The 14451-nt window shown below is 34.6% G+C and overlaps 1 pseudogene; it reads right to left on the reverse strand.

The window, feature by feature from the left end:
* Nucleotides 1–1483: 1483 nt before the first annotated feature.
* LOC124991666 (transcription initiation factor TFIID subunit 9-like) lies at nucleotides 1484–2172 on the reverse strand (annotated as a pseudogene).
* Between the last annotated feature and the right edge of the window lie 12279 nt (nucleotides 2173–14451).

The following is a 14451-nucleotide window of genomic DNA, read 5'->3' on the forward strand; positions in this document are numbered from 1 at the left end:
GAATTTGTTAGTACACATTCTGGCAATCAATATATTAACATATAAAATTGTTCTTTAATCTGAAATTATGTTGATCATTAAGAATAACATTCTGAAAATAATTTTGATGAAGTTACTGAATCTGTAATAGAGAAATACGTTTTTATATTAAATTGTATATTTGTGTGACCAAAATATTAAAGTTCTCTTGCCTCATAGTACTTTTTATAACAAAGCATGGAACTTTAAAGGATTTTATTATTTTATTTGCATCATTTACTCAAATCAGAGATCTTTCTCACTAACTAAAGAAACTTTGGTTCAAGGTCTCCATTCTTCAGATGAGGTCGTGTGTTAGTCAGCTTTTTGTTGCTGTGACCAAAATGCCTGACAAGAACAACTTAGAGGACAAGTTTATTTTGGCTTATAGTTTCAGAAGTCTCAGTCCGTGGTCAGTAGGCTCCATTGCTGTGGGCCAGAGATGAGGCAAAATATCACGGTGGATGGTGGAGAAAGGCTGCTCAGTTCATGGCAGCCAAGAAGGAGGGAGAGGGAGAGTAAAGAGAGAGGAAGGAAGACAGAGAGACAGGAAGGGGCAGAGATAACATAAACCCAGTTATATGGGCATGTCCCCAGTGACCCGTTTCTTCCAACTAGATCCCACTTGCTGGCAATCCGTTCAGCTATTAATAGATTAATACATCAAATGGCCAGAGTCCTCACAATCCCATCATTGCCTAAAAGTCCCACCTCTGAACCTTGTTGCTTTGGGGACTGTGCTTTCAACACACAAGTCTTTTGGGGACATTCTGGATCCAAACTAAAATAAAATATAATAATACATTGTTATAAATATTACTTTTTATAATATATTACCTTTTAAATAAAAGAAAGAAAAGTAAGCATACACCCATAGAATTTGTAATTTTAACCTTCCATATTACTTTCATGTTCTCTTCAGGTTAAACTCTGAACAGTGTTGCTTTGGGGACTGTGCTTTTAACACATGATGCTTTTGTGGGACACTCCAGATCCAAACCGTAACAGCTGTCTTCTATTACCTTGCCTGGCCTGAAATCCAGGGGTTGATGGTTTAAGTCATCATAACCTATAGCTCATTGCTTTCAAATCTTTTAGCTCAAATCAAAATCATTCAATCCAACTGTATACGTTGAATGTATTTGAATTTGAGATATGTATCTCCTTAAACTATATTTAAACTGCGATTCTCAATGACTATTTAAATTTAATGTCAGAAAAATTATCTTTTATTTCTTTGATGAACAACTTTATTTTTACACATAAAGGCTAATGAAAAACCATGACTGATCCTATTAAAGAAATTTCAACATTTCAATTGAAAAGAATAGTAACTATTATTTACTCATTAAATACTATTTAAGAAGTTCTCTAAAATACACCTTGAAAACATTCAACATGATTGTTTAATGTCAGTAGAATGAATTAAAGACCAAATATGCAGGTTACGGGCATCAAAACTAGATTACAACTTATCACAGTCATCATCGTCATCATCAGCAACATCATCTTCATGCTTTTCAATGCATTGATGATTCATTGGCTGTATTTTGTGATGATACCATATTGGTAATAACGATGTTTTTGTTATCACTCAATGATGGATTAATTAGAAAGTTCTAAACTACTGATGTTGCAGGAATTGAGGCTTTTACAGCAGGGACTGTGAAGCAGGCTTCTGTACTATAAACCTTTGCTCTGTGAGAAGAATTGGAGTCCCAACTTTAGTTGAAACAGACACGGTTTGTGAGGTTGTTGTGCCTAGTGTGGGAGTATTTGGTCTACTAGGAACTGAACCAGCACTTAACCACAAAAATGTTATTCTTTCAGTAGAAGTAGATGCCTTTTGTTTTATTTTGTTTTGGGGTTTTATTTCTTTGCCTTGCAATATCTAATAAAAAATCTCTTGGGAGAGGAGAGGTAAATGGCTGGTCATCTGGACACTGGATTGCCAATGGCACATCATCTGCATCAACTGTAGCCTTCTTAGCGTGGCTTGAATAGATTTTAGCACCACATAGAACTGTGGTCACATATCAGAAGGCAAACTCCAACATCGGGCTCATGTTCTGTAATCCACATGTTCTTTTGCATTTGTGCCATCTGTGCATCTCTTGGCGTGCTCCTGGGAGAGGACATCTTGCCAGACTCCATGATGTCCCACTGTGGGAAGCCATCCTTCTTTAGCAGAATCAGACTAGGTTGAGCCATGGGACGCAGAAGTCTGGCTTCTAGGAATTGCTGGGAGGCATGTGGCACTGCGTGGAAGTGGTTCCCTGTCTCCTTTTGGAATAGTCCCCCTAAGAAAATAACTCCCCTAACTCCACCCTATCCTGTCCACAGAAGAAGCTCCTCCTAGTCTTGCCCCTTTACCTGTGTGTTATAAATAAAAGAGAGTTGGGCTACGCCATGTTGTTAGAGGCCAGAGCTGGTATGGCCAGACCCGTCACACCCCTCTCATTTAAAAAGAGTATTGGCTCTTGTGTGTTTATTGAGTAGATAATGTTTATGGGTAATTGATTGATAAACAGTCAATAACACCCTCCAGCAGTGTTGGAGGACGTGGCTGAGAGACCCCCACATCCCATCAAGTTTCTTGAGCTAAATCACCCACATTGATGTATTTCTCTCCTGATCTTGATACAAGTTCTTTGCCTAGTGTGGTTTTTCCAACTCCTAGAGTACTGATGAGCAGAATGTTCAGACACAACATAGTCCTATACCTATACAACTGCCTCAGCTCACCGCTCAGCCATCCAGAGCACTACCAGGAGGAGCCACAATGTCAGAAAAAATTGAGATATGATAGGTATTTTCCTCCTGTTTTTAAATTTAAAAAATTATTGAGCTGCAAAAAGTGAAATATGGTACAATAGCATAGATGAAGCTAAAACCCTGGAAAGCTAGCTCTCCCCTCATTTTCTCTGTGTGATTAAATACACACAATCTCTCTCTGTCTGTCTCTCTCTCTCTCTCTCTCTCTCTCTTTCAAAAAAATATATAGATATCTCCACTTTATACAAAAATATGACCATCTTTTTGCTTCCTCTTCTTTGATTTAATGGGTTGTTAACACATTTAAATTTTTGAAAATACTTTATTCAGAACTGCTAAGTTTCCTTACATAGAGAACCTTACATAGCCACCTGATAAGTGATCTGTTTCAGGTTTGGGTCTCAAAAATCAAAAAGAAGTATTATACCAACATGCATAGTTATTTCACTCCATGTCTTACTTTGCTTGAGATAGTGGAGGTTTATGCCAATAGTACTGGGTGGTGTTTAATAGCATTCCTGCAAGATAAATTATGTGGTTATTTTATTACCTTTATCAAAAAAACTCTGGAGAAAAAGGAGCAATGTGTCAATTGAAATTTTACTCATTCTAAAATAAAATAGATGACTAACCTGTCTTTTAAAGATCAGAGGTGAACTAGAACATAGGCTGAAATGCAACCGCTGAAAAACAACTATTATTACAGTATATTGTGCTGTTATAAATAGAAAATGCAGGCTGAAAACAGTATTGGTCTTTATGTGCAAATACTATTTTTTTTGTGATTATTCTCCCTTCTAGCATGTTTAGTGATTTAATTTCTGGCCCTCATCCTGGGCAAAACAAGCACTCTTCCACTTTTAAGTTCAGTTCCTACAACTGGGGATGATTTAAAGGAGTGAAGGGCCATATTTGCTCTAGGAAAGAAAATGTAAATGTTATATTTTAAATAAATAAGAAAAAAAACAATATAAATCTCTCATCATGAAAATTTTCCATTGTCCAAATATGTGCCATTGACATTGTTTTCACTGAAATTTTCCCTTTAAGGGATAATGATATCTGTGAATGGAAACGAGCTATCTAGGGGGGTGGAGGGAAGACATGACAACCTATTTGATTTGCTTACTCTGGTTACTTCGCTTATTCTGGTTAGGTTTTCCCCAGAAGCCAAGAGAATCTTTAGAATAAATGATGCAAAGAGGAATAAAGGCAATGACAAACTAATACCTGTATATTGAAACTCTTTGGTTTTATTAGATATAAAGATAAGGAAAGAAAGCAGTTGAACATAAGAAAACAGTCTAAATAATAGTAATTGGACTATATGAATTTTAAAATGGAACGAATCATAAAACTTAGGCATTTCAATGTAAATAAGACAGATATGTATTTGCTGTCTTCAAAACATCATCCATTATTAGTAATAAAAATATTTACTATAATCAGAAACATATCAAAAGTGAGTAATAACCTATAAAGTGATTCTTCTTTAATGATTACATGACCAATAAAAATAAAAATGGATGAGTTATAATTAAATATTTTTCCTCAAATATTCCTGAGGTCTCAATTGAAATTTGTTTTCATTAATATTTCAAGTCAATTTTTACTGAACAAAAACTTAGTTTGTCTTTAATCTAGCACTTGAAGTTGTATGGCTTTGAACAAGTTACCTAATCACTAAAACTCTATATATTCTCAGCTTTTCTCTTTATGCCTTGTTTAAAATTAAACTTTATATTTTAATATAATTGTATATTCACATGGATGGATTTGAGATTTGCAAATATTTTCTCCCAGTCTATAAACTGTGTTTTCATCCTCCATCTTTCTAAATATTTTTATTTTACTGTGGGAAGAAGATTGTGATGGTTAATTTTATGTCAACCTAATGTGGTTAACAGATGTCTGGATAGCTGGTAAACATGTCTGGCTTCTCTGTGACACTGTTTCTAGATGAGATGAGCATCTGAATCTTTAGGTTGAATAAAGAAGATCTACCATCAGCAATATGGGTGACTAATCCAGTGAGAGCTTGGATAGAGCAAAAAGGCAGAAGGGTTGCTTTCCCTCTCTCCTCTTGAGCTTGGACAACATCTTCTATCCTTGGGTACAGAAGTTTGTTGTTGACCTTGGCCTGGGACTGAGAGTTACATTATTATCTGTCTTCATTCTTAGGCCTTCAGAGTGGTACTGAATTGTGCCACCGGATTTCCTAGTTCTTCAGCTTACAGATGGCATACCTTGGACTCCTTGGCCTCCATAATTGCCTAAGATAATTTCCATAATAAATCTTTCCTTGCACATCTCTCTCTCTCTCTCTCTCTCTCTCTCTCTATATATATATATATATATATATCCTGTTGTTTCTGTTTCTTTGGGAAGTTCTAATACAAACACATTTAATAATATTTACCCTATTAAAAATTGGAAGAATGCAATAAATAATTTCTGACTTTAAGCACAAAGTTGTAGATTTCTAGAGTCCATTTTTAAAATGCATTCACTTTACATATACATGACAGTGGAGTATATTTTAACATATTATATACACACAGAGTATAATTTCCCATTCTTGTGGTTGTACATGTTGTGTTACAAATTAACCAGTTACACTGGTCATATATGAACATAGGAACACAGGGAACTTATGTCCAATTCATTCTACTGTCTTTCCCATTCCCTCCCCCTACCCCCATTCAATTCAGTGAACCTCAACTTCTCCCTCCCAGACCTATTGTCACTCAGCATCTGCAGATCAGAGAGAATATTCAACCTTTGGTTTTTGGTATTGGCTTATTTCATTTAGAATTATGGTCTCCAGTTTCACCCATTTACTGGAAAATGCTATGATTTCATTCTTCTTTATGGTTGAGTAATATTCCATTGTGTATATAGACCACATTTTCTTTATCTATTCATCTGTTGAAGGGCACATAGGTTGGGTTCATAGCTTAGCTATGGTGAATTGAATTTCTATAAACATTGATGTGGTGGTATCATTATATGCTGATTTTAAGTCCTTTGGGTATTTAGTGAGGAGTGGGATAACTGGGTCAAATGGTGGTTCCATTCCAAGTTTTCTGAGGAATTCCCATATTGCTTTCCAGAGTGGTTGCACGAATTTGCAATTCCACCAGCAATGTATGACTACCTTTTCCCCCACATCCTTGCCAACATCTTCTGTTACTTGTATTCTTGATAATTACCATTCTGACTGGAGTGAGAAGAAATCTCAGTATAGTTTTAAATGGTGTTTTAGTCAGCTTTTTCACTACTGTGACTAAATGATCTGACCAGCATGATTATAGAGGAGGAAAGATTTATTTGAGGGCTCACGGTTTCAGAGGTCTTAGTCCATAGTTTGTGACTCCATTCCTCAGGGCTTGAGGTGAGGCAGAACATCATGGTGGAAGAGTGTGGCAGAGGAAAGCACCTTGCATCATCAGGAAGCAGAGAGAGAGAGAGAGAGAGAGAGAGAGAGAGAGAGAGAGAGAGAGAGAGAGAGAGGGAGAGTCTCCATTGTTCAGATACAAAATATATACCCCAAAGCCATGTCCCAATTCCAATCTCCTCCAGTCACACCCTACACTTCAATTAATCCCATCAGGGACTAATTCCCTGGTTGGGTTAAAATTCTTACAACCCAATCATTTCTCCTTTGAACCTTGCTGCATTGTTTCACATGTAAGCTATTGGGGAACATCTCACATCCAAACCATAAGCAATTGACATTTCACTAATTGTTAGAGATATTGAACATTTTTCATGTATTTGTTAACCACTTATATTACTTCTGTGAAGTGCCTGTTCAGTTCCTTTGCCCATTTATTGATTGGGTTATTTGCTTTCTTGGTGTTATGTTTTCACGTTCTTTACATATCCTGAAGATTAATGCTCTATCTGAGGTGCAGGAGGCAAAGAATTTTCTCCCATTCTGTGGGCTCTCTCTTCATGTTCTTGATTGTTTCCTTTACTGTGAAGAGATTTTTAGTTTGATACTGTTCCATTTATTGATTCTTGATTTTACTTCTTGTTCTTTAGGAGTCTTGTTGAGGACATTGGTTCCTAAGCCAATGTGTTGGAGAGTTGGGTCTACTTTTTCTTCCAGTAGGTACATGGTTTCTGGTCTAATACTTAGGTCCTTAATCCACTTTGGGTTTTGTGCAGAGCAAGAGATAGAGGTTTAATTTCATTCTGCTCCATATGGATTTCCAGCCTCCTGCATCACTTTTCTCCATAAGGATGGCTTTGGTTATTCTGGGACTCTTATTTTTCCAAGTGAATTTCATGACTGCTTTTTCTATATCTATGAAGAACATCATTGGGATTTTAATAGGAATTGCATTAAATCTGTATAGCTCTTTTGGTAGTTTGGCCATTTTGGCAATATTAATTCTGTCTATCCAAGAACATGGGAGATTTTTCCATCTTCTAAAGTTTTCTTCAATTTCTTTCTTTAGTGTTTTGTAGTTTTCATTGTAGAGGTCTTTAATGTGTTTTTTAAAGATTGATTCTGAAATATTTTATTTTTTCTGGAGGCTATTATGAATGGATAGTTTTCCTATTTTCTCTATCAGTTGATTTATCACATGTATAGAAACACCATTGATTTATGGGTATTAATTTTATATCCTTCTACTTTGCTGAATTGGTTTATGAGTTCTAGAAGTTTTCTGGTAGAGATTTTGGGATCTTCTGGATATAGAATCATGTCACTGGCAAATAGGGATGGTTTGAGTTCTTTTTTACATATTTGTGTCCCTTTAATTTCTTTCTTCTGTCTAAGCTCTTGCTAGAGTTTCCAGGGCTATGTTGAATAGAAGTGGTGAAAGAGGGCATCCCTCTCTTGTTCCAGGTTTTAAAGGGAATGTATTCAGTTTTTCTCCATTTAGAATGATGTTTGCCTTGGGTTTAGCATATATAGCCTTTACAATGTTAAGGTGTGCTTCTACTATCCCTAGTTTTTCTAGTGTTTTGAACATGAATGGATGCTGTATTTTGTCAGATGTTTTTTCTGCATCTATTAAGAATTTTTGCAACTAAATTCATCAGGGATATTTGTCTGAAGTTTTCTTTCCCTGATGTGCCTTTGTATGGTTTTGGTAACAGGGTGATACTAGCCTCATAGAATGAGTTTGGAAGGGCACCCTCCTTTTCTGTTTCATGGAATAATTTGAGGTGGATTGGTGTTAATTCTTCTTTGAAGATCTTGTAGAACTTGGCTTACAATCTGTCTGTTCCTGGGCCTTTCTTTGTTGGTAGGTTTTGAAGGCAACTTCAGTTTCATTGCTTGAAATAGATTAGTTTAAATTTTATATGTTCTCCTGATTCAATTTGGGTAGATCATATATCTCAAGAAATTTGTTGATGTCTGCAAGATTTTCTGTTAGTAGAGTATAAATTTTCAAAATAGTTTCTGATTATCACCTGTATTTCAATAGTGTCTGTTGTGACATTTCCTTTTTCATCATGAATTTTAGTAATTTGAGTTTTCTTTCTTCATTAGCTCGAGTAAGGGTTGATCACTTTATTTATTTTTTCAAAGAACCAACTTTTGTTTCATTGATTTTTTAAAAACTTTTTTGTTTCAATTTCTTTGATTTCAGTTCTGATATTATTTTCTGTCTTCTGCTTTGGTTGTTGATTTGTTTTCTTTCTAGGGCTTTGAGATGTAATGATATTTTATTTATTTGATGACTTTGTATTCTTTAAATGAATGAGCTCAATGCAATGAGCTTTCCTCTTAGAGCTGCCTTCATAGTGTTATATTTGAATATGTTTTTGCTATTCTCCTTTACCTCTAGTATTTTTTATTTCATCATGATTTCTTCTGCTATGAATTTGTCATTCAGTAGTGTATTATTTAGTCTCCAGGTATTAGAATGACTTCTATTTTTTTATTTTACTAATTTAATTTCATCATGATCTGATAGAGTACAAGGTGTTATCTTTTTTGTTGTATTTGATAAGAGTTGCTATGTGACCTAAGATATGGTATATTTTAGAGAAGGATCTGTGTGTTGCTGAGAAGAAAGTGTGTTCTGTCTTTGATGAATGAAATATTCTATATATATCTCTTAAGTATTAATTATTTGTTGTATTTTTTTAGTTATATAGCTTCTTTACTTAGTTTTTGTTTGGAGGATCTGTCCCATGGTAAAAAGGTGTTTTAAAGTCACCCAGTATTATTGTGTTGTGATCTATTTGATTCTTAAAACTAAGAAAGATTTGTTTGATGTATGTAGATGCTCCACTGTTTGTAACATAAATATATAAAATTGTTATGTCTGTTAATGTATAGCTCCCTTAAGCAGTATGTAATAGCCTTCTTTGTCCCTTCTGATTAACTTTGAAGTCCATGTTTATTTCTTATGAGGATAGAAATTCCTGCTTGTTTATCAGATCAATGTGAATGATATGCTTTTTCCCAGTCTTTTACCTTCAGTCTGTGTATGTGGTTGTCTTGGTCTATGAGGTGAGTCTTTTGGAGACACATATTGATGGGCCTTGTTTTGTAATCCAATCTGTCAGTCTGTGTCTTTTGGAGACACATATTGATGGGCCTTGTTTTGTAATCCAATCTGTCAGTCTGTGTCTTTTGATTGATAATTTTAGGCCATTTACACAATGTTATTGAAAATGTTGTTTTGTTCCTTACCATTTTATTTCTGGTTTTTATTTTGAATTAGCTTCTCCTTCAATTGACTATTCTTCTAGTGTGGTTCTTCCCTTTGCTAGTTTTCACTTTTATTTTTTATTTCTTCTTCTTCACGAAATATTTTACTGTGTGTTTTTTTTTTTTTTTTTTTTTGGTAGTACAGGCTTTCCAGTTGTGAATTCTATTTTAACTTTTGCTTATCATGGAAGGTTTTTATTTTATCATAAATTCTGAAACAATTTTACTGGTTGGCATTCATTTTCTTTCAGAGCTTGGCATATATTATTTGAAGACCTCCAGGCTGTGAGTGTCCAGGTGGAGTGATTAGCTGAGATCTGGTTTGGTTTCTTTCAATGTGACCTGTCATTTTCTCTAGTAGTCTTTAAAATTCCAATCTTATTCTCTGAGTTAGGCATTTTCATAACAATGTACCTTGAGTGGGTCTGTTGTAATTTTGAATATTTGCAGTCCTGTAAGCCTCCTGTATTTGATTATCCATTTTATATTTAGGTTTGGGAGATTTTCTGATATTATTTCATTGAAAAGATTGTACATTTCTTTGGTTTATATTTCCAAATCTTCATCTATTCTGATCTTAAATTAGGAAGTTCTGTTTATGGTCTTTTAACATCTTTTCTTTATGGTCAACTTTATTTGCAAGATTATGTATTTTGCCTTCATTCTCTGGAACTGTCATTTGTTGGTAATACTTTCAATTCAATTTTTTAAAATTTTATATATATATATATATGTATTTACTTCATTTTTATTGTAAAAAATTGTGATACATCTTGTTTCTCTGTTTGTACATGAAGTAGAGGCATACCATTTGTGTAATCATACATTTACCTAGGGTAATAGTATTTGTGTCATTCTGTATTATTTTTTTTCTTCTCCCCAACCCTCCTACCCCTCTTATCCTTCTATACAGTCCCTCCTTTCTCCATTCTTGCCCCCTCCCACCCCCCATTATGTGTCATCATCTGCTTATTAGCAAGATCATTTGTCCTTTGGTATTTTGAGATTGGCTTATCTCACTTAGCATGATATTCTCCAATTTCATCCATTTGCCTGCAAATGCCATAATTTTATTATTTTTTATGGCTGAGTAATATTCCATTGTATATATATACACAGTTTCTTTATCCATTCATGCATTGAAGGGCATCTACGTTGGTTCCACAATCTCGCTATTGTGAATTGAGCAGCTATGAACATTGTCGTGACTGTATCTCTGTAGTATGCAGATTTTAAGTCCGTTGGGTATAGGCCAAGGAGTGGGAGAGCTGGGTCAAATGGTGGTTCCATACCAAGTTTTCTAAGGAAGCTCCACACTGCTTTCCAGAGTGGTTACACTAATTTGCAACCCCACCAGCAATGTATGAGTGTACCTTTTTCTCCACATCCTCGCCAACACCTACTGTTGCTAGTATTCTTGATAATTGCCATTGTAATTGGGGTGAGATGGAATCTTAGGGTAGTTTTGATTTGCATTTCTTTTATTATTAAAGATGTTGAACATTTTTTCATATATCTGTTGATTGCTTATAGATCTTCTTCAGTGAAGTGTCTGTTCATATCCTTAGCCATTTAATGATTGGGATATTTGTATTCTTGGTGTAGAGTTTTTTGAGTTCTTTATAGATTCTGGAGATTAGTGCTCTATCTGAAGTATGAGTGGCAAAGATTTTCTCCCACTGTAGGTTCTCTCTTCGCATTGCCAATAGTTTCCTTTGCTGAGAGAAAGCTATTTAGTTTGAATCTATCCCAGTTATTGATTCTTGCTTTTATTTCTTGTGCTGTGGGAGTCCTGTTAAGGAAATCTGATCCTAAGGCAACAAGTTGAAGATTAGGTCCTACTTTTTCTTCTATAAGATGCAGGGTCTCTGGTCTGATTCCAAGGTTCTTGATCCATTCTGAGTTGATTTTTGTGCAGGGTGAGAGATAGGGATTTAGTTTCATTCTGTTGCATATGGATTTCCAGTTCTCCCAGCACCATTTGTTGAAGAGGCTATCTATTCTTCATTGCATATTTTTGACCCCTTTGTTTAGTATGAGAAAATTGTATTTATTTGGGTTTGTGTCTGTGTCCTCTATTCTGTACCATTGATCTACCTGTCTATTTTGGTGCCAATACTATGCCATTTTTGTTACTATTGCTTGATAGTATAGTTGAAGTTCTGGTATTGCGATACCCCCTGCTTCACTCTTCCTGCTAAGGATTTCTTTAGTTATTATGGGTTTCTTATTCTTCCAAATGAGTTTCAAGATTGCTTGCTCTATTCTGTGAGATACGTCATTGGGATTTTAATTGGAATTGCATTGAATCTGTATAGCACTTTTGGTAGTATGGCCATTTTGACAATATTAATTCTGCCTATGCGAGAACATGGGAGATCTTTCCATCTTCTAAGGTTTTCTTTAATTTCTTTCTTTAGCATTCTGTAGTTCTTGTTGTAAAGGTCTTTCACCTCTTTTTTTTAGAGTGATTCCCAAGTATTTATTTTTTTTGAAGCAATTGTGAATGGGGTAGTTTTCCTAAATTCTATTTCTGAAGATTCATCACTTATGTATAAAAATGCAATGGATTTATGAGCATTGATCTTATATCCTGCCACTTTACTGAATTCACTTATGAGTTCTAAAAGTTTTCTGGTGGAATTTCTGGGTTCCTCTAAATATATAATCATATCATCAGTAAATAGGGATAGTTTGAGTTCTTCTTTTCCTATTCATATCCCTTTAATTTTCTTGTCTAATTGCTCTGGCTAGAGTTTCAAGGACAATGTTGAATAAAATTGGTGAAAGAGGGCATCCTTGCCTTGTTTCAGTTTTTAGGAGGAATGCTTTCAGTTTTTCACCATTTAGAATGATATTATCCATGGGCTTAACATAGATGGTCTTTAGAATGTTAAGGAATGTTCTCACTATCCCTATTTTTTCTAGTGTTTTGAGCATAAAGGGATGTTGTATTTTATTGAATGCTTTTCTGCATCTATCAAAATAATTATGTGATTTTTGACTTTAAGTCTGTTGATATGTTGAATTACATTAATTGATTTCTGAATGTTGAACCAACCTTGCATCCCTGGGATAAAACCCACTTGATCGTGGTGCACTATCTTTTAAATATATTTTTGTATGAGATTTGCTAAGATTTTGTTGAGAATTTTTGCATCAATGTTCATTAAGGAAATTGGTCTGAAATTTTCTTTCCTCAATGTGTCTCTGTCTGGTTTAGGTATCAGGGTGATATTGGCTTCATAGAATGAGTTTGGGAGGGTTCCCTCCTCTTTATTTCATGGAATACTTTGAGGAGTATTGGAATGAGTTCTTCTTTAAAGGTTTTGTAGAACTTGGTTGAGAACTCTTCTGGTCCCGGACTTTCCTTTGTTGGTAGGCTTTTGATGACTTCTTCTATTTCATTAGTTGAAATTGATCTACTTAAATTGTGTTTATCCTCCTGGTTCAGTTTAGGTAATTCATATGTCTCTAGAAACCTGTTGATGCCTTTGAGATTTTCTATTTTTTTGGAGTATAGATTTTCAAAATACCTTCTAATTATGTTTTGTATTTCAATTGTGTCTGTTGTGATATATCCTTGTTCATTCTGAATTTTAGTAATTTGGGTTTTCTCTCTCCTCTTTGTTAGTGTGGCTAAGGGTTTATCAATTTTGTTTATTTTTTCAAAGAACCAACTATTTATTTTGTCAATTTTTTCTATTGTTTCTTTTGTTTCAATTTTGTTGATTTCAGCTCTGATTTTAACTATTTCTTATCTTCTACTACCTTTGGTGTTGGTCTGTTCTTCTTTTTCTAGGGCTTTGAGCTGTAGTGTTAGGTCATTAATTTGTTGATTTTTTTTTCTTTTATTGAATGCGGTTCATGAAATAAATTTTCCTCTATGTACTGATTTCATAGTGTCCCAGAGATTTTGATATGATGTTTCTTTGTTCTCATTTACCTCTAAGAATTTTTTAATTTCCTTCCTGAGGTCTTCTGTTATCCATTCATCATACAATAGCGTATTATTTAATCTCCAGGTGTTGGAGTAGTTTCTGGTTTTTATTCTGTCATTTATTTCTAATTTTAATCCATTATGATCTGATAGAATACAAGGTAGTGTCTCTATGTTTTTGTACATGCTAACAGTAACTTTGTGGCATAGAATATGGTCTATTTTAGAGAAGGATCCATTTGCTGCTGAGAAGAAAGTGTATCCGCTCTTTGTTGGATGGTAGATTCTATAAATGTCCATTAAGTCTAAACTATTGATTGTGTTATTGAGATCTATGGTTTCTTTGTTTACTTTTTGTTTGGAGGATCTGTCCAGTGGTGAGAGAGGTGTGTTAAAATTACCTAGTATTATTGTGTTGTGGTCTATTTGATTTCTGGGATTGAGAAGGATTTGTTTGGTGTTCATGGATGAGCCATTGTTTGTGGCATAGATATTTATGATTATTACATCTTGCTGATTTATGCTTCCCTTAAGCAGTATGAAATGTCATTCTTTATCCCTTCTTACTAGTTTTGGCTTGAAGTCCACATTATCTGATATGAGAATGGATACTCTGGCTCTTTTGCTGTGTCCATGTGCATGGTATGTTTTTTCCCATCCTTCACCTTTAGTCTGTGGGAATCTCTTTTTATGAGATGAGTCTCTTGCAGGCAGAAAATTGTTGGACCCCTCTTTTTAATTCAATCTGCCAGTCTATTTCTTTTGATTGATGAGTTCAGGCCATTAACATTCAGGGTTATTATTGAGATATGATTTGTATTTCCAATCATTTGGCTAATTTTTTTTTTTTTTACACGACTTGGTTTCTCCTTTATTTGGCTGTTCCTTTAGGGTAGTTCCTCCCTTTGATGATTTACATTGTTGTTTTTCATCTCTTCATCATGGAATATTTTGCTGAGAATGTTCCGTAATGCCGGCTTTCTTTTTGTAAATTCTTTTAGCTTTTGTTTATCATGGAAGCATTTTATTTTGTCGT

The sequence above is a fragment of the Sciurus carolinensis genome, chromosome 8, assembly GCF_902686445.1.
Source record: "Sciurus carolinensis chromosome 8, mSciCar1.2, whole genome shotgun sequence".
NCBI lineage: Eukaryota > Metazoa > Chordata > Mammalia > Rodentia > Sciuridae > Sciurus > Sciurus carolinensis.